The 21,413-nt window shown below is 47.1% G+C and overlaps 1 protein-coding gene across 4 annotated transcripts in view; it reads right to left on the bottom strand.

Moving 5' to 3' along the window:
• pdzd2 (PDZ domain containing 2) overlaps positions 1 to 21,413 on the bottom strand; it is a 365,301-nt gene that overhangs the window by 220,071 nt on the left and 123,817 nt on the right. The window lies entirely within an intron of this gene.

The following is a 21,413-nucleotide window of genomic DNA, read 5'->3' as shown; positions in this document are numbered from 1 at the left end:
TGCCTAACTGTCAGCACCTTTATCATTTCCAGACAGATGTCTGCCCTGGTAGCCAACTAGTATGTTTTGAGAGGGGGCAGGCGGTGGGGAGGGGATAAGGTGGAGAAAAAAGATAAGGTTTTGTTTTCTATTGAGAACATGAACTGATTAATACTAGAAACACTTTACTGCCAAATGGGCTACAGTACATTAGAGTGATATATATGTATAATGTTAAATAAAACCCTCTCTGTACTGCAACAAGAAAGGGAATGCCTACTAAACAGAAGCCACTAAGAAAAGGGGAAATCACACTTCAAAGAACAGAAGCCTGAAAAATACCCACCGTAACCTTGTCCGCACTGGTGATAACGAGAGTGAGCCAGTCACGCCGCTAATTCAAACGAGCTGTCATCAAACTCAATGAGAACAATCCACTTTTCCAGCTTTTGCACGTCAGGAACAAAAGAGCAATATTCATACACGTTCTCATTCAGCGGCAGTTTCCATGGCAACCTGGAGCTACATTATGCCCTAAGCTGAATTTTAAAACCTGTTGAGCCTCTCGCAGATTTATAGCGACATGTTGCTTTTACAAAGTCACTAATAATACATAAACAGTAAATGGTAACAGATGGCTGTTATTGAGATGTACAATTAGCAGCTAAAAATGTCACACAGTTGAGGTGACAAGATGTGACTCTGATAGGATACAGTTCTGGGAGAGACATTCAAGGTGATTTATTCTGCAATAAAATCACTATCAAAATCATACTCAGGTTACTTTCTGGCGTGTTTGCTCCTGAAATTTTCTAAAGTTTTTTTGCTTCTTTGTCCAGTTGGAGGAGGCAGTGAACACTTTTATCTTACTACACTTATGGCAAGTCAGGTTTGCAATCCTACCATCCTGTATCATGGGGATCTTGGCCAATTTAATAACCCCAAAATCCCACGATTCACAGCTTAAAATTCCTGGGATTTCAGGATTGTAGAAGTGACACAACAGGAAGAACAAAGTTCACCCAAATATGAACTTGGCAGGAGAGAGGAACAGATGAATGAGAAAATGAGCCACAAATGGAGAAACTGCCGCAAAAGAGAGTAGAAGAGCCAATAATGAAGAGATATCACAGGATAGAGAAAGTGGCGAGCAGCAGAGTTTGAAAGTCTGATACCCGCTGGTAAGTGTGGCCAGAAAGTGGGGCAGTGCCAATATGTGCCACAGGCTTCAGAACTAAAAAGGCCCTGCTGTATAGAACCCTGTATAGAATATTCCCACTATACAACTCTCTAGAAAGGGAATGTGTGGTGGAAACTCTGGGGGGAAATTTTAACCCCCAAGAACGGGTGGGCAGTAAAAATAATTGAATTCTTCAGCGGGACCGTATCCAAGTTCCAATGCACCCACTTCTGGGTTTAACCCAGGTGCGTTAGGACGCGCACGCGTAATAGAAACCCAAAAGTCACGTCCCCACTTAAAGCCGGCGGGCCGATACTTAAAGGGACAATGTACCTCATTATGATAGCTGAGGCACTTAACCTTTTGTGACTTAGAAATCTAAAACGAATTTTACGTTACCTGTTCGTGTTTCCCATTGCTTCTGATACACGTCAGGTGAAAGCAGGCAAGAAGGGACGGATCCATGAGGTGAGTGACTTTATTGTACTGCTTGTGGGCTGGAAGGAGCAGGAGCGCTTCATCCAGGCCCTACAAGCTCACCTCTTTGACAGGACCTCGTTATCGGCCGACATCCCCCCTCCCCCAGCCATGGTGGATTCCCCCCCCCCCCCCCCCCCCCCGATGGTGGACCTCCCTCCACGTCCGACCTCCCCCACTGATGGCTGAGACCCTTCCATACCTCCGACTCCTCCCAGCCTCCGATCTTCTCTCATTGTCCTCCAATCTTCTGGTGACCTGACCATCTCCCGGCCTGCAAGGTCCTCCACAGCAGCCCCCCCATGTCCTCCACGGCACCCCCCATGTCCTCCACGGCACCCCCACCCATGTCCTCCACTCTCCCCCCTCCGCTATGTCCTCCACGGCCCAGGATCTCTCCCACCCTCTTCTCTGATTCCCGCCTGCCAGCCAACCTATCCTGTCCGATTATATTCCCCCCGCTCCCTTCCCACCTTCGTGTAAAAATCATGCCCCAGCTCTCAGAAAAGTAAAATTAGTCAAACTTTCACCAACAGATACAAAATGCTTCTGGGATGCCATTAACATATGATTTTATATGTATAGAGACATACAGATAAAATGAGAGAGACTGTGATAAAATGTGTGAGTTGGGGGGTGGGCGGGGTGGAAAGAGGTGGGCGAAGGAAACATAAATGATCCCAGGATTTTATACGTCTTTGTTTAGATTTGTACTGCCCCGCTCCTTTTTTGTGTGAATAAAGCTTTAAGATCTCTGTGGTATTCTACAAAGCAGTCTATGAATAATCAGATACGGAAAAACGTACAAAACAGGAAATCTTTCTAAATGTAACTAATCATAGGCTGCTCTATAGAATACCACAGAGATCATAAAGAGAAAGACATTTTAACATTTTAGTTGAGACCCTTCATCAGAACAGTTTTACTGAGGAGTTTCACCTAAAATGCTGAACAGTCTTTCTCTTTCAGATGTTGATCAAACCACTGTGTATTTCCAGCATGTTCTGTTTTTATTTCAAATTTCTAGCATTTGAATTCTTTTTTCCCCTCTTTTAATTTATTGGTGTTTGCTCAGCCGAAGTGAAACAGCCCACAAAGCAAAATTTATTTAAAATATTACAGAACCACAACTTACACAATTACACAACTACGTTGTGCAGAGTTGTCTGAGTTCTAGGGCTTAGTGCTCGGATATATAACAGTTTAGTCAACTCAGCCTAATTCACACACCTCAGCTAACCCAGCGCATGGACACAGACTGCCTAATTTCACAGCCTGTGCTTTTAAAATCTTAACATAGAAACTACTGCTGGCAACAACTGAGCGATACAGGGCATCAATTTCAGGAGTTTGGCATTTTGTACAATTTCCACCTTTCAGGAAATTGCCAGAGCAGGTTTGAGCTTGTGGTGTACTATAGTGCCTAGAGGGTGCGCTAACCTACTTGTTAATTCAGGAATTGGTGTTTGTTGAATGGGGAAGTTTTAATCAAAAGCAAAATATTGTGGATGCTGGAAATCTGAAATAAAAACAGAAAATGCTGGAAAAGCTCAGCAAGTGAGGCAGCATTTGTGGGGAAAGAAACAGAGTTAAGGTTTCAGGTCGAAGACCTTACGTCAGAACTGGAAGATGTGAAAAAGTTAAAGTTTTTAAGCAAGTACAGAGCCAGGGAAAGGGAGGGAAGGGAGGGGAGGAAAGAACAAAAGGAAATGTCTGTGATAGGCTAGAGGGCAAGAGTGATTAAATGACAAAAGGGATGATGGTGACCACTCATAATGCGCTCTCCTTTGCATTGGGGAGACCAAACGCAGATTGGGTGATCGCTTTGCTGAACACCCCCGTTCTGTCCGCAAGCGTGACCCTGACCTGCCGGTCACTTGCCATTTTAATTCCCCGTCCCACTCCTACTCTGACCTCTCTGTCCTTGGCCTCTTAAACTGTTCCAATGAAGCTCAATATAAGCTCGAGGAACAGCACTTCATCTTTCTTTTAGGCACTTTACAACCTTCCAACCTCAACATTGATTTCAATAACTTCAGATCATAACCACTGCTCCCATTTATTTATTTATTTGTTTATTTTTATTGGACGGCAGCTGCTGATAATGGTTCTGCTGTTGCCATTATTTACAGCTCCTCTAGACCGATCTTTTATTTCTTAACCTGTCCCATTACTACCCTCCTTGCCTGTGACCAAACACAGAGCACCCAATCTGTGTTTGGTCTCCCCAGTGCAGAGGAGACCGCATTGTGTCAGTGAATACAGTATTCTAAATTGAAAGAAGTACAAGGAAATCGCAGTTTCACCTGGAAGGAGTGTTTGGGGCCCAGGAGGGTGGGAAGGGAGGAGGTGAAAGGATTGCTGTTGCATCTCCTTTTCATGCGGTGCATTGTGTACATGATATGTTAATCTTGCCTACACCATCATCCCTTTTGTCATTTAATCACTCTTGCCCTCAACCCGATCACAGACCTTCCCTTTTGTTCTTTCCTCCCCTTTCCCTGGTTCTGTACTTGCTTAAAAACTTTAACTCTTTCAACATCTTCCAGTTCTGACGAAAGGTCTTCGACCTGAAATGTTAACTCTGTTTCTTTCTCCACAGATGCTGCCTCACTTGCTGAGCTTTTCCAGCATTTTCTGTTTTTATTTCAGATTTCCAGCATCTGCAATATTTTGCTTTTGAAAGGGACGATGGTGCGAGGCAAGGAGGGTGATAATGGGACAAGTTAAGAAACAAAAGATCGGTCTAGAGGAGCTGTAAATGGCAACAACAGAACTATAACCAGCAGCTGCAGTCCAATCATTTTTTTAAAAATGGGAGCAGTGGTTATGATCTGAAGTTATTGAAATCAATGTTGAGTCCGGAAGGTTGTAAAGTGCCTAATCGAAAGATGAGGTGCTGTCCCTCGAGCTTCCACTGAGCTTCATTGGAACAGTGTGAGAGGTCGAGGACAGAGAGATTAGAGTGGGAGTGGGATGGGGAATTAAAATGGCAAGCGACTGGAAGATCAGGGTCACACTTGCGGAGATGTTCAGCAAAGCGATCACCCAATCTGTGTTTGGTCTCCCCAATGCAGAGGAGACCACATCGTGAGCAGTGAATACAGTATTCTAAATTGAAAGAAGTACAAGTAAATCGCAGTTTCACCCGGAAGGAGTGTTTGGGGCCCAGGAGGGTGGGAAGGGAGAAGGTGAAAGGGTTGGTGTTGCATCTCCTTTTCATGCTGTGCATTGTGTACATGATATGTTAATCTTGCCTACAGGCAAAGGGCATTGGAGTTGAGGATGGTTCACATTGTCTGAAATGAGAAGCAAATTGCAGCAGTTTCACATGGTTTGTGCAGAGAGAAAGTTCACTACAGTGGGGATTGCTTCCAGTGCTTCCCTGCCATACTAACTGCACTTAAGCCCATACCACAGATCATATCTACTGGCCCAGACACAGCTACCTGGCAATGACTAAGGATTACTGCCTCCAGAGCCCAGGTTTAGCAGGGAGACAGTTACAGAGCTGTGTCATCAGCTTAAAGAAGTCCCCTGGCCAACACCTTCATCTCCATTCCCATTGATCAGCAACAACAGAATGACACGGCTGCCCAATTCTACTGGGCTCCTGGCTTTCCGAAAGTACAGGGGGTAAATGATGGCACCTATGTGGCCAGTCAGTCCCTAGCCACAATACAATGACCTGCATAAACAGCAAGGGTTCCTACTCCATCAATGTAAAGCTGGTCAGTGATCACTAACACCGTATCATAGGGGTCAATGCCGTTTACCAGACAGCAACTAGAAGGCTTTCATTTTGCAGCAGTCATCTACGCCAGGCTTATTGAAAAGTGAAGGGGAACTGGAAAGATGGTTCCTCAGTGGCCAAAGCAATCCTCTTCAGCTCTGACAATTAACATCAGTCACACATAGAGGCAGAGCTTAGATACAACAAGGTCCATGCCACTACCAGGATCATTATTCAGCTCACCATTAGCAACTCTTCAGATGCCTGGATAGATCATGGGTGTCATAAGAACATAAGAACATAAGAAACAGAAGCAGGAGTAGGCCATCCGGCCCCTCAAGCCTGCTCCGCCATTCAAAAAGATCACGGATGATCTTCTACCTCAACCCCATTTTCTTGCACCATCCCCATATCCCTTGATGCCTTTAATATCTAGAAATCTATCGATCTCTGTTTTGAATGTACTCAATGACTGAGCCTCCACAGCCCTCTGGGGTAGAGAATTCCAAAGATTCACCACCCTCTGAGTGAAGAAATTTCTCATTTCAGTCCTAAATGGCCTACCCCTTATTCTGAGACTGTGACCCCTGGTTCTAGACTCCCAAGCCAGGGGAAACATCCTCCTTGCATCTACCCTTTCGAGCCCTGTAAGAATTTTGAATGTTTCAATGAGATCATCTCTCATTCTTCTAAACACTAGAGAATACAGGCCTAGTCTACTCAATCTCTCCTCATACGACAATTCCGCCATCTCAGGAATCAGTCTGATGAATCTTCGTTGCACTCCCTCTATGGCAAGTATATCCTTTCTTAGGTAAGGAGACCAAAATTGTACACAATATTCCAGGTGCGGTCTCACCAAGGCCCTACATAATTGCAGTAAGACATTTTTACTCCTATACTCAAATCCTCTTGTAATAAAGGCCAACATACCATTTGCCTTCCTAATTGCTTGCTGCACCTGCATGTTAGCTTTCAGTGACTTCAGTGTACAAGGACACCCAGGTCCCTTTGAACATCAACATTTCCCAATCTCTCATCATTTAAAAATACTCTGCATTTCTGTTTTTCCTACCAAAGTGGATAACTTCACATTTTTCCACATTATATTCCATCTGCCATATTCTTGCCCACTCACTTAGCTATCTATATCCCTGTATCTTAGAGTAAACTTCCCTTTCTTCCAGGTTCTCCAAGATCATTGTCGCTTTGCTTACAAAGAAGCCGAACCATGAAGGTGGAGGATCAGGGGTAGAACAGGAAGTAGAGCCATGGAGACTATTTGTGACAAATGCACATCTCAGACACATTTCAGTTAGTGCCTGTACAGCCCCTGTAAGAAACTGCCCCTACCCCTTTTCCACATGTAACCAATAAAGTGGCCAAAGCAACTCCTCAAATACTGTCCTCTGCACTTCCTCAACTACCAGCAGTGCCCGTCCTTCGCTGTGCTGTCACCTTACTCTACACAATTAGAAACAAAGACCTAGAAATTGGTCCGTGTCTGCCTGCTGACGCGAACTGCGCGCAGGGAACAATCCCTGACCCAGAAAAGGTAAGCATATGGCCCACCCGATATTGGGCCTTGGGCCTCATTTACTTGAGGCCGGCATGCTGCCTGGGGATGCCCAGCAGACAATGCAGACAACCATTTGGCCATGATCCACAAATCTGGCTAGTGGACTGCTCCAAACCCCTAGCCTGGCTTTTGCTTGGCATCAGGTGACTCCTACAGATGATCCTGCTCAAACAAGAATCTCCTTTTATGAACGGGTCACAATCCCTGAGTTGAAGCAGTAACCACGCTCACCCTATGGACAGCAGGTGCCTGCTCCTCATTTGGCATGACCGCTTGCTCCTTTTCACCTGTCCAATGCTACTTCCTAAAGCTCACTGTTTACATCTCTGGGGTGTATAGCTGTCCTGGTGCATGCCATAGTCGGTGAGGGTGACACAGGGTGCTATGAGGTGCCCGCTTGGTCGGAGACACTACCTGTGATGGTGCTTGGTCCTGCCAAGCTCCACATCAAAAATAAAAGAGGCGTCACTGTTAAAATTTTGCAGGTTTTTGCACTAGATATTCTCCAGTTCTCTGGGTCAGTGCCACCAGTCACTCCTGTAAGCGAACTTCATGTCCCCTATGATCCAGTGTGTACCCCTACTGGCCCCCAATATCTAATTAAACGATGGAGTGACCCGGGAATTGTAACCTTTGTTATGTGTGCTGACCACTGTAATCTTGAACATGAGGCCACGTGTGTTCTCCTGCCTTTACAGAAAGTTGCCTGAAAAGCACTCCAGCGAGATGAGGCACAACTGTAAACCAACAATCTGGTTTATTTTACAGGAAGTACATGAACAAACAGAATAAAATTTTCACAGTAAGACCCGCTAATCTCCTACTGTACTCCATGAAAACAACAAAAACGTGAACTCTGTTGGCACTCTGGGGTGGAAACTCACTTTTAAGTTAACTAAACACAATTTACATTTGCACGCCCAGTCTGATGTCTCTGTGTGAGTGAGAAAATCTCTCTCATGCCTAAATCTGTCTGTAGACAAATGCCTTTCCTGATTTAATTATCCCACGATGGATATTCCACCCATGTTGACTGAAAACAAAGGAGAACTTTCATGGCAACAATGGCTCCTCAATAATTATTTAACTGACTGCAGGGTCTTACCCAATGTCTCTACACTACAGAAGCTCATGGATAATCCATTTTATGGCTGTCCAGTCTCTCTTTGAGTAGCTAATTAACACTTCAAATTACCATGGCCACCACCCATTGTTTCATGTCTGCTGGTTAATGTTATATCAAAAAATGCTGCAATCCCTTGATGTTAACCCCTTGTAAGCTGACAGGAATATTGGGGGTTATCCGGCAGAATTCTCCCAAAAAACTTCAGCAACCCACAGTTAACAACGAATAGCGCACAAATAGCATTTTCTAGGCTGTTATATTTATCCAGCAGCAGGTGGTAATGGTCAGTTAGAGCTGAGTACCTGCTTTCTTCAAGCAGCACAATTTCGGTGGAGTGTTTTGACAGCAGTATAAATGTGTCAGGGCTGGAAAATTCCAATCTCAAGCCAATTTCACTGAGCTGAAAAACAAAGTGAGTCGCCAGCTTGTGTGTCTGCAACTGTGATCGTCTATGGCTTGTTGCCACCCATCAAATCCGCATCTATACTCAAAAAATATAATTTTCTATTCATGCCAAAAATGTTGGAATTGCACAGCAGGTCAGCTAGTGGCTGGAAGAGCAAGAGAGGTTCTTTTAGGTGAGAACCTTCATCAAAATTTTGAGCAGTTCTGACGAAGAGCCTTAGCCAAAAAAAAATTAACCCCAGGGGCAGGGGAGGCCCAAGGCTTCTATGTGGGGCCCGAAGGAACAATCCTGTTCCTCCTGGCCCACAAGGAAGCCTTAAAAAAAATGAAAATTACTTACCATCCTGGGCCTTTCGTAGACCTAGTCCTGCTTGCCGCCAGGCTTCACTGCAAGGTCTGGCACTGTGTTTGATTTCCGTGACCAGGAATTAAAATCACGTCAGGGTCCTAATTACGTCATAGGATCCCGACTTCTACATATTAATGAGGCCTGTCCCGAAATCGAAAACTGCACGGTTAAAACAGCAGTGCGTGGTAGCACATCGCAAATCGGGGCCCCGGCGGAGGCCCCTTGCCGCCCGTAATGCCGCTCTCGTCCGCTGGCCAGTTATGATTCCTGGCGGGTTCAGGTGGGAATGCCAATATCGAACATGGAAATGGGGCCCGGGAGTTAGAATCTCTCGGCGCCTCACGTGGCACCGACATGCGAGCTTGCTGCTCGCTCCGGTCCTTGCACGCCAAATTCATGCCTCGAGTTAAAAACAGGGCTTATATTTGGAAATTGTTGTTTCTGTGACATTTTAAGATCCGTTAAGAGACGATGGGGGGGAATTTTAACTCCTCAGGAACGGGCAGAAGAGGTGCTGGGGGGGGTTAAAATCCGCCGCATACCCGCCCGGGGCAGGTTGGGGGTCAGCCGAGTAACCTGCTCTCGAGAGGCGGGTCTGTAATTATAATATGTTAATAAGGCTGTGTGCCTCAGATTTTAGCAGCCGTTTGGATTTAACGGCTCCGAGCCGGGTTTCCCAGGGCTCGGGAAACCTGGCAGCTAAAGGGAGGTAAGAACTGCCGGATCCAGCAGCTAAGTAGTTTTCCAGCACTGCTTTTCTGGCTCCCCAAGCAAATCTGCCGCGATCTGCCTCCCACCACCGCACCCCCCAACCCCCAACCCCCCCCCCCCCCCCCCGCTGCGATCGACCAACTCCCTCCCGCGATCAGCCGACCCCTCCCAGCAATGTTTCCCCCCAGCGATTGGCCCACCCCCTTCCCCAGCAATCTCCAGACCCCACCCACGATTTTTCCCCCTTCCAAGATCTCTTTCCCCCCATGATCTCCGCCCCCCCCCCCAACCCTGAGATCTCTCCCTCCCTCCTTCCCTCCTCTCCTCTCCCTGGCAGGCTTTCCTGTACGGCAGACAGCCCACCTCTCAATCTGGCCAGCTGCCGTTGGGGAAACTGAGTACAAAAGTTCAAATGAGGTCCTGCCATTAAATTCGGCAGGACCTCTGCCTTTCCTTTATTTCCAGGTTTCCTGGCCACTGCCAGTCGCTCCCCCACTCCCATCCCACCTCCCCAAAGATATCGGAGCCAATGTAATTCCTACAGAACTCGAACAAGGGATAGGATAGGATTGTCTTAAAGAAGAATTCTTCCTTTTATGTTGGGACTTGTCTATTTGTCTGGCCATTAAACAACAGATTATTTTTCCCCTTCCCCAAAGTGTTTTCCCTTCTTTGGCTGGAAGGAGTAACTTGAAAATTTCAGGGGGGGGGGGGGGGGAGAGAAATATACTGTTTTACAGTTGAATTAGGAAGGGTATTACATTTCACAGACAGAAAACAAACTTCTGTAGTCTGTATTTCTCTGGCTGATGTGGTGCTACTGGTTATAATCAATGGGAACTTTACAGCAAGGGAAGGTTTGACTAATGCTGTGGTATCAAGCCATTGGATGGTTGCCCAGCAATCTGGTTGCCCACATACTGTTCGGAAATAGTTTATTGTGGATCCAATATAACATTAACCTTTTACAATCCCAACGTATGAAGCTCTGGTTTTCCTTTCAGATCATCCTTAGTCAACAACAGTTGCATAAAACTATTTACAGAATCACTCAAAGGGACTTTCTTATTATTTAAGCTTGTCATTCTGCACTCTAGGCCATGCAATGCTCCACTGATCTTCCCTCTCTTGTTCCTCAGACGCTCCAAATATCCTGAGCTGCACATTTTTTCACTTCCATGCACTCTATGTTTTAAGATCAAGACCTTCACAACATTTTTTACTCCTTCTTTAAGAACCTCAAAATGGTATTATTCCTTACTGCCCTCAATATTCTCTCCCCTCAACACAATCTACAGGCTTTTAAACCTCAGCCTCAGCATCATCTAGCCACTACTTCTTGATTGGACTCATAGGGCCCGATATTAGGAGGGAGGCGGGTTGGCAGCGGGGGGTCGACTGGGCGCGTGGGTAACCCGCCCAATAAAATCGGTGGGTTCCCCGCGCGATCGTAAGTAAATTGAAGGCACTTACCTTGGCTTCCGGGCTTCATGCTGGAAAGCTGTGAGGCAGGCGGACTGCACACCTGCATACCTGCATCATAGGCTGTCAGCTGGAGGAGCCCTATTTAAAGGGGCAGTCCTCCACTGACTGATGCTGCAGAAAGGAGCCAAAATTACAGCATGGAGCAGCCCAGAGGGGAGGCTGCTCCCAGGTTCAATGATGCCTCACTCCAGGTCCTACCGGATGGGTAAGGAGGAGGGGGAGGACAGAGATCTTCTCCCCGGCGGACAGAAGGAAGTGGCCTGCCTCTGCCACCATGAAGGCCTGGCTCGAGGTGGCAGAGGAGGTCACCAGCGCCACCAACATATCGCCCACCTGCATACAGTGCAGGAGGCGCTTCAATGATCTAAGTAGGTCAGCCGAAGTGAGTACAATTACTCATTCCCCTACACTCCATCTGCCACATCACCGCCCCCACCCCACATCTCCTTCCGCACTGCCAACACTACTCTATCACATCACTCCTCACGCCCACTCAAAGCTCATCCTCATCTTACCTGCACTTACTCACCTCGTCAGTACTCATCCCACCACTACCACTCAACCCAATCCTCATACAATCTCATGGCTCTGTCTCATACTCACCCTTTCATGCATCTCTTTCACGGTCAGCCTCACCCCACCTGCCACTACCTCTGCTGCAGCCACAGGGCATGCATCACGTATGTGTAGTAGGAAGCGTAAGGCAAACGTGTCGTGAGCATGTGTCGTGAACACAAGGGTGTTTGAGGGTTTGTCATGGTTTTTACTTATATTTGATTTCTGATCAACTCACATTACATATTATATTGTCACCACTACTGCCACGTCTTGACCATTCTTGACTGGCTTGTGCAATAAGGCTCTTTCATGAGGTTCTCCATGAACACCCTTGATGCCACCCACTGGGTCACCCTACAGTGGGTGTCCGTGTAGTTGCACGATTACTTTGTGCAGGTGCCTGTTACACACCACTGTGTTGTGTAGCTCCACGTGACATAGGTGGACGGCATGCCTGGCGAGGCTGGTAATGTTGCTCGTCCTCCAATGGAGCGATGAATGCAGCAATGGACCCCACCCCCCATCCTGACGGTGAGTGTGAGGGGGTCCACAAAGTAGGTAAATGTGTTTGGACAGCAGAGTTTAGGGTATGATGTAATAATTTGGAGTGCGGAGACAACGGTGAGGCAAGCAAAACTTTGTCTGAGGTGACAGAGTGCCCTGCTGCAATGAATGAGGGTTTACCCCGCACCTGTTAAATGGACCTTTGCAGCTGCCACTGGCTGCTGGCTGCAATACGTCTGTTTAAACAGGGAGTGTTTCCCCCAGCATGGGAAACACGCTCTGGGTAGTCCAAAATCCAAATCCTCCTAAAATCTCCAACTAACGAGGTCTATAAACGACCTCAAGTACCCAGATAATGATCTTAAGTGGGATCCCGCCGGCTTTGATTGCCGGTGGGAGTCCCGCATGCGGGGGCTGCGCGCGCACCGATTCAAGTCATTGGGGAACCCGGAAGTGGGCGGCTTGGAGCCGGGCTCCGGTCCCGCTCCGGGAATCCCCAATTTTAGGAGCCCCCCTGCCATGAACGCACCCGCTCGGCCATCCAAAAATTGACCCCATATTTTCTCCTGTTATTTTCAGTCGTGTTGATGTCCTGTGTTATGGGCTTGGCTCTTTGCAAAATTCATTGGCTTAGCAGATTCTCACAATGTGGTAAAAATAAGCCAATCAAACCTAAGTAAAGAGGGTATTTTGTACAAGAATGCCCTTTTGCTCCCTCCCTGCTGTTAGTAACAGGAATAAACATTTCTGCACTGTTTTTATTTCCATTATACACAGCAGGATGTAAATAAGAATATTTACAAATGCCCTTTACAATAATGAATGGAGGCTTGAAAAATGTTTTGATAAAAGCTGCCAAAATCCACAATGCACACTTTGTACCACATCCAAAAACTATGATTGTTAGTATGATCTTAGTTGGTTCTGACAATACAAAGCTGTGAAATTTGTAATTTTCTCTCCTTCCTTGTTACAAGACATGGCAAAAATACATTTTCTCATCTCTTAAAGGCTGGGCAAACATTCTATAATTGCCAACTGACCTCTGGCACCTCACTCAAGTGGCAATTCCTAATTTTTGAGTCTTCAAAAATGAGGGGCACCGCAGGTGAGCCAGGTCCTGTCCACATCTGACACCAACACGTGCAGTTTTCAACAAGAGTTACTGGAGACGGATCAGAAGTGGGATTTATCCCTCCCAAATCTGGGGGCACTGAAGCCAATGGTATAACCACAGATGTTGCCCTGGTTGAAATCAAGTAACTCAGCACAGCCTGGGAATTGAACACAGCCTAGGATTTTCCTGGTCTGTAATGCTCACCGGTATACTAGGCAATGTTTTTACCCATTAAACTACTGGGGAATTGCAAAACTTTATCTTTATCTTTAGTATGTAGATTTTCATTTCATTTTCTTCCTTTTTCTTTAGGTTTCCTCCTAAGCTATATTTCATTTCCTTGGTGAGAGAGAAGAACGGCAGATGGAGGTTCTACCAGTGCTTCTTAGAACCACCTGCTTGAAGATGCACAAAAGCAATTTGAGATGCATCAGCTTCTGATTTTTCCTCCCTCATTCACACTGTTGGTAGACTATTCTGCCAATCTCCAGATGTCAGTGAGAAGGGCTTTCTGGTATCATCTAGCTGGGATTGCCTGAATCTTCTCTTCATTTGATGCCGAGGTCATTGCTGTGGCTTGCTACACTATTTCAGACGGCATTAAGAGTCAACCTCAAATTGTGGGATTGGAGTCACGTGTAGGAGCGACAGGTTTCCTTTCTTGAAGGACATTAGTTAGAAAAGACAGTTGGGTTTTTACAACAATATGGCAGCTTTCATAATCATTTTCCTGGTGCTAGCCCATAAATGTTTCTTAGCCCATTTAAGGATTTTTTAAAATTCAATTTCACAATTTGAGCTCACAACATCCTGGTTGCGAGTCCAGTACAAAAAAAACTATACTACCATACCTATTGTTTCACCTCATGGCACAGTACATCATTGTGCTATCTCTGCGCCACAATCTTCACCTTCAGGTTCTTGATATACTCTGTATTATCTCTGTGCTGGCATACATGCCAATATTGTACTGCTAACGATAGGAATTGCTTTTTAACCCCATTCGCATTGGTGCAAGTTTAGTATGCCACATACTATACAGGCAGAAGGTACAAATTCTTATTAATGCATCACAAGCATTACCACAATGGAATTCCATAGGAATACACTGGCATCAATGACACCACATTGGGGCACCATAGTGATGGCATAGTACCAAAAAAGTTTAAGAAATGGCTAAAAACCAGTAAAGTGCCTGTGTTCTCGTGGGACAGAGATTCTCAGAAGGTGGGTGTCTCTTTAACATCTTTGGCCCCAGAAATCCATGGTTGTTCTGGCAAAACTTGAACAGGAGCCTGCCAGAATGGCCGGGAATTAGGCTGTGGCCTGGTCTTGCGTCCAAGTTTCTGGGATGGCCCTGTCTGCCCTTAGAAGGCCATTAACATAAGGGGATGGGGACGCAGGGGCGGGGGTGTAGACAACCTGCTTTGGGACCCAGCGTATGGTCAACACAAGTGAGATCAGGCATGCCAGCTGACCAAAGGGTGGATGTGAGGTCTACCCAAGATCGTGGCCTGGGCATCTGAAGATTCAATTTTTAAAAAAATATTGGGCAAGAAATTGGGCCATCTAGTGCACGTTGTTTCGGCACTGCACGGCCTCCTGAACGTCCAAGATGGTGTCTAACGGATTCTAACGTAACGGGCGCCGGAAGCCATCTTGGTAAAGGAGAAAATACACTGTGCGCGAGCATCTCGCCAGGCAGCCAGTCAGGAGAGACGGTACAAAGTTATTGCATCAGTGTGCAATGCTGATTTAAAGTGAAAGGCACCATTGTGGGACTTAACGCTCCACTCAGCACACTGTCTTAACCACGACCACCTGAACATATCTTAAAGTGCCTGGAGGACTCCCCACCAGCGCTATTTAAAGGGACCATGCAGGATTTACAGGTTAGTTGCTGGATTATTGTTTCTGGCTGCTGATGCATTTGTACCTGTTTTTAGAGGTCTCCTTTACTTGAATACTAGAATGAGGGGACGTAGCCTGACATTTAGAGCCAGGACGTGCAGGAGTGAAGTTAGGAAACGCTTCTACATGCAAAGGGTGGGAGAAGTTTGGAACGCTCTTTTGCAGATGGCAGTTGATGCTAGCTCAATTGTGAATTTTAAATCTGAGACTGATAGATATCTGTGAACAAAGGGTATTAAGGGATATGGGGTAAGGCAGGTATATGGAGTTAGGTCACAGGTCAACCATGATCTCATTGAATGGCGGAACAGGCTCGAAGGGCTAAATGCCACTGCCACTTTCTGCCTCCTGTTATGTGCTACTTCTCTTGCAAGAAAGTGGGATGTGTGTCTTGGTGATGTGCCTGTCATGGTTGAATAGCTGCCAGTGTATGTGACCTGTGAGTTGTGGGTATCCGGCTTGCAACAGTGGTAATGTGTAAGGGTGAGAGGAAGCATCTGATTGGAAGAGTTGAGTACTGATTGAAAGAATTTGTTGGTATGTGGGTGATGGGGATGTCGTGCGTGGAGCAGTGGAGGAGGCTAATGGTGCAGTTGGTAGGTGATTCCACTTAACAGTTGACCTCACTCACCTTGACCACTCGTGTCAAAGCATTGAACCTCTTCCTGCACTGCATCCATGTTCATGGTGCTATGTGGCTGGCATTGACTTCGTCCCCCGCTGCCTCCCACTGCCTTTTGAGCATATGTCTGGAGGTCCTCTTGCTCCCCCCCCCACCCCCGACAACCTGCGGATATAGGATGCAATGCCTTCTGTCCACCTCTTGCACCATGGCCTCTAGTGCATCAGCAGAGAACCTTGGTGCACATACTCTCGCAGGCCTGGCACCAACTCGGACCGGCAGATTGGTGAGGTCTGGCATGCAGATTGGAGGATGTGGGATTCAGTAGCGTGCAACCTTTATTCGATGTTTTAATATAACTCATCAGTTTGTAAACATAGGGACGGGACCTGCGTCTGTGTTTTACGTGCGCAATGTCAGTCCCCGTGCAGATAGCAGACTATTATTTTTAGCAAGGTTGATGCTTGCTAAAAGAAAACAGCATCAACTCTGTACATGGCCTTCTTCAATCTCGCAAAGGCCTTCGACTCTGTCAACTGTGAGGGATTGTGGAGTATCCTCCTCAAATTCGGCTGCCCGCAGAAATTCGTCACCATTCTCCGCCTGCTCCACGATGGCATGCAATCCTCACCAACGGATCCACTACAGACCCAATACGACTGCAAACTGGGGTCAAGCAGGGCTGTGTCATCACACCAAAGCTCTTCTCCATCTTCCTTGCTGCAACACTCCACCCCATCACCATGAAGCTCCCCGCCGGAGTGGAGCTAACCTACAGGACAAGCGGGAACCTGTTCAACCTTCGACGCCTCCAGGCCAGAACCAAAACCACCCCAACTTCTGTCATCAAGCTGCAGTACACAGACGACGCCTGCGTGTGCGCACACTCAGAGGCCAAGCTACAAACCATCATCAACGCATTTACCGAGGCGTATGAGAGAATGGGCCTCAGGCTAAACATCCGAAAAACAAAGGTCCTTTGCCAGCCCGCTCCTGCCACACAACACTGTCCCCCGACCATCAAGGTCCACGGTAAGCCTCTGGACAGCGTGGATCATTTCCCATACCTTGGGAGCCTCCTCTCGGCGTAAGCAGACATCGACGATGAAATTCAACATCGACTCCAATGCGCCAGTGTAGCCTTCGGACATCAGACGAACAGAGTGTTCGAAGACCGAGACCTCAAATCCAGCACCAAGCTCATGGTCTACAGAGCAGCCGTGGTCTCCGTCCTCCTGTACGCATCAGAAACATGGACAATGTACAGCAGACACCTCAAATCCCTGGAGAGATATCCCCAAAGTTGCCACTGCAAAATCCTGCAAATCCACTGGTAGGATAGGCGTACCAACATGAGCGTTCTCTCTCTGGCTAATATCCCCAGTATTGAGGCACTGGTCATGCTCAACCAGTTGCGATGGGCGGGCCACATTGTCTGCATGCCCGACACAAGATTCCCCAAACAAGTGCTCTACTCCAAGCTCCGCAATGTCAGGCGATCACTAGGAGAGCAGAGGAAATGCTATAAGGACACTCTCAAAGCCTCCCTAAAAAAAATGCAACATCCCCACCGACACGTGGGAATCGCTTGCCCTAGAACACCCAAACTGGAGAAGAAGCATCCACGATGGCGCCAATCACCTCGAGCGTCACCGTGTGGAGCACGTGGAGGCCAAGCGTAAGCAGCGGAAAGAGCGCGCAGAATCCAGAGCGTCTCACCCACCCGCCTTATTAAACACTACCTGCTCCACCTGTGGCAGAGTCTGCGGCTCCAGGATTGGACTATTCAGCCACCGCAGAACCCACCCTCCCAGAGTGGAAGCAAGTCATCCTCGACCCTGAGGGACTGCCAAAGAAGAAGAAGAAGAAAGATTTTTAGCAAATAACAGGTACCGGCTACCTTTAAGAGATTTTGGCAGGCTGTCAGAGAGATTGATTTTATGGCTGCCCCCATATTCCTGATGTGGAGAGGCCGGTGATGAACTCAGCACCCACGGACTAGTTGAACCAGGAACACTTCTCACCACGATGGACATCTCGGCACTCTACACCAGTATCCCCCACGATGACGGCATCGCTGCGACAGCCACAGTACTCAACACCAACAACAGCCAATCCCCAGACGCCATCCTACAACTCATCCGCTTCATCCTGGATCACAATGTCTTCACCTTCGACAACCAGTTCTTTACCCAAACACACGGAACAGCCATGGGGACCAAATTCGCACCCCAATACGCCAACATTTTCATGCACAAGTTCGAGCACGACTTCTTCACTGCGCAGGACCTCCAACCAACGCTATACACCAGATACATCGACGACATTTTCTTCCTATGGACCCACGGCGAAGAATCACAAGAGACTACACGATAACATCAGCAAGTTCCATCCCACCATCAAACTCACCATGGACTACTCCTCAGAATTGGTTTCTTTCTTGGACACACGAATCTCCATCAAAGACGGGCACCTCAGCACCTCACTCTACCGCAAGCCCACGGACAACATCACGATGCTCCACTTCTCCAGCTTCCACCCTAACCACGTCAAAGAGGCCATCCCCTATGGACAGGCCCTGCGAATACACAGGATCTGCTCAGACGAGGAGGAACGCGATGGACACCTACAGATGCTGAAAGACACCCTCGTAAGAACGGGATATGACGCTCGACTCGTCGATCGACAGTTCCGACGGGCCACAGCGAAAAATCGCATAGACCTCCTCAGAAGACAAACACGGGACACAACCAACAGAGTACCCTTCGTCGTCCAGTACTTCCCCGGAGCGGAGAAACTACGCCATGTTCTCCACAGCCTTCAACATGTCATCGATGACAACGAACACTTCGCTAAGGCCATCCCCACGCCTCCACTACTCGCCTTCAAACAACCACCTAACCTCAAAAGGACCATCGTTCGCAGCAAATTACCCAGCTTTCAGGAGAACACCGTCCACGACACCACACAACCCTGCCACGGCAACCTCTGCAAGACATGCCAGATCATCGACACAGATACCACCATCACACGAGAGGACACCACCCACCAGGTACGTGGTTCATACTCCTGTGACTCAGCCAACGTTGTCTACCTCATACGTTGCAGGAAAGGATGCCCCGGAGCATGGTACATCGGCGAGACCATGCAGACACTGCGACAACGGATGAACGGACACCGCGCAACAATCGCCAGACAGGAGGGTTCCCTCCCAGTCGGGGAACACTTCAGCAGTCAAGGACATTCAGCCTCCGATCTTCGGGTAAGCATTCTCCAAGGCGGCCTTCGAGACACACGATAACGCAAAATCGTCAAGCAGAAATTGATAGCCAAGTTCCGCACCCATGAGGACGGCCTCAACCGGGATCTTGGGTTCATGTCACGCTACATGTAACCCCACCTGACGTAGAGTCATCCAGACTCAAGTCGTAGTTGGCTTGTTCTCCATATACAGATGCGGCCGGACCTGCTGCGATTTCCAGCGAAAAAAAGTTATCTGTTTTTAATACAACTGGTCATTCTCTGCCTCTCTCTGTCTTTCTGGTCTCTCTCTCTCTCTCTCTCTCTCTGTCTTTGTGATTTGACCCCTTGTGACCCCACCTCAGTATTCTTGGATGTAATGTTTCCCTGACTAACCTGTCTGAACACCATTCACTCCTTTGATTGGTGTGATTATCTCTCTGCCGAGGTGTGATAAAGGGCAGTTAGAAAGATTATCTGTAATCACCAGGCATTGTTCTCTGACTATATATGCTGTGCCTTTATGCAACTCTTCACTCACCTGACGAAGGAGCAAAGCTCCGAAAGCTTGTGATTTCAAATAAAGCTGTTGGACTATAACCTGGTGTTGTGCGACTCCCCATATTCCTGGAGTGAGGTGGGCAGGACATTGGGGTGGTCAGCAACAAATGTCTGGGGCAGGCACATCTCAGCACTTGAACCAAGTTACCCTGCCTCAAAGATTTTCACGGCCCTTGTCACTCTTTTGGGAGGGGGGTTAGGGCCGAGAATGGTTTTTTAAACTTCCTCTAACGTGTGAGATCGCTATTCATAGGCACTCTGTCGTAATTCCACCTGAAACACATTTAAGTCAATCCTGAACATCATCAGCCATTTGGTGCCACTGGCTGTTCAGCTGAATAAAACAGTTTTTCTAACCCTATCATTGTAATAGATGGAAACACCTTTAATAAAATCCTGCCTCAGTCGATTTTATAATTAAACCAAGCTGAGCCTTGATACCCTTATTTATTTTTGTATTTTTTTGTGCAAAGCTCCTTGGTGTTGGTTTTGACAGGATGATGATATTCAGTCATCGGTAAGATTTACCTTGGAAACCTCTAATAAGCATTTCATAATTTTCAACAGGTATTCTCAGTAGACATTTCTGGCTTGTCACTAGCCACTTCCTATTAACATCAAATCAACTGCAGTCGCGCCTAACTACAACAGTGGTGAATCATTCCGTGAGGTGCTGTGGGGCCTGCTGTTATCATCCTGGGCTTATCACAGCGGGAATGGAACCCCACAGTTTTCAATGAGGCTCACAGATGCTCCAACGTTGAATGAGTTAGGTCAGCAGTCTACTTGTGATTCTTCATAAAGCATATTCATTATCTGACTGTGCTGTCAGGGGACAGTAGGCTGCATCAGGCAGAAGATAAAAGCTTGCTCAACAAGGGAGTGAAAAACTAGACGGCCATGGAAGCTCCCCCGGTCGCTTATTTGGTAAAGGCACTGCCCTGTATACCACAGACCAGAAAGCTCTTGGTTTTATCTCTGGAGTGTGCTGTGTTAGATGATCTTAGCTGAGGCAGTATTGCATTTTTGCTACAATTTACCTCAGTACCTGTAGGCTAGGAAAAAGAAAAATCCACCAAAGTTCCCACTCCTGATTGCAATTCAGTAACTCCTGCATCGATAGGTGAGAATAGGATTGGATTCAGCTGTGATGCTTTCTGCCAATACAAGTTGGTGGGGTGGGGCGGGCTAGGCAGGGCTCAGGTTCCTGACCCCTGTCCCATCCTTGTTTCCGCCACTTCCCAGCATCACTAAGTGAACCAAATTCTGCAAATGGAGGGAGAGGGTCTAGCGTTGGCCTCCTCTCCAATTCATCCCATTGAATATCTGCTGAGTGGATAACTTTGTTCAGTCTTCAGGTCGCTGTGGCCCCTTTAAAGTTTCTTCTGGCCTTTTCTGGTGCTATGGCGATGATCCTGACCCAGCATCACCTAAATCCTCCTGGGGGCAGAGGGGCTCCCATTTGCTGGCAGAAATCCCGCCAGGAAACCATCATGAATACATAATAACACCCAACCCAGGAAACTGGGCCGGGTTCAGAACCGATTCAGGAGAGTGGGTGGAAATTCTACACTGACCCTTTCGGGGTGGGATAAGGAAAATCCAGTCTATAGTGTCTTTAAGATTGTCTTTGGTGATAACACAAAAATGTTAAAAGTCAGAACATGTGAGTTTTAAAAAAAAATTTGGATCTTCTATTATTGAGGAAGCTACAGTGTCAGCCATCATGATGTTAATAGTGAGAGATTATTGTCATTTGGTCTTGTACAGAACTCCATTCCTCCCTGTACTTAAAGAAACAATCACACAAGCAGAGAAAACTAATTTATCACAGTCATTCAATGTACCACTCAGTGGCCAATTTTATGCTTCAACT

Source organism: Heptranchias perlo, chromosome 1 (genome assembly GCF_035084215.1).
Source record: "Heptranchias perlo isolate sHepPer1 chromosome 1, sHepPer1.hap1, whole genome shotgun sequence".
NCBI lineage: Eukaryota > Metazoa > Chordata > Chondrichthyes > Hexanchiformes > Hexanchidae > Heptranchias > Heptranchias perlo.
The sequence above is the reverse complement of the archived record's forward strand: the minus strand, read 5'-3'. Positions and strand labels throughout refer to the sequence as shown.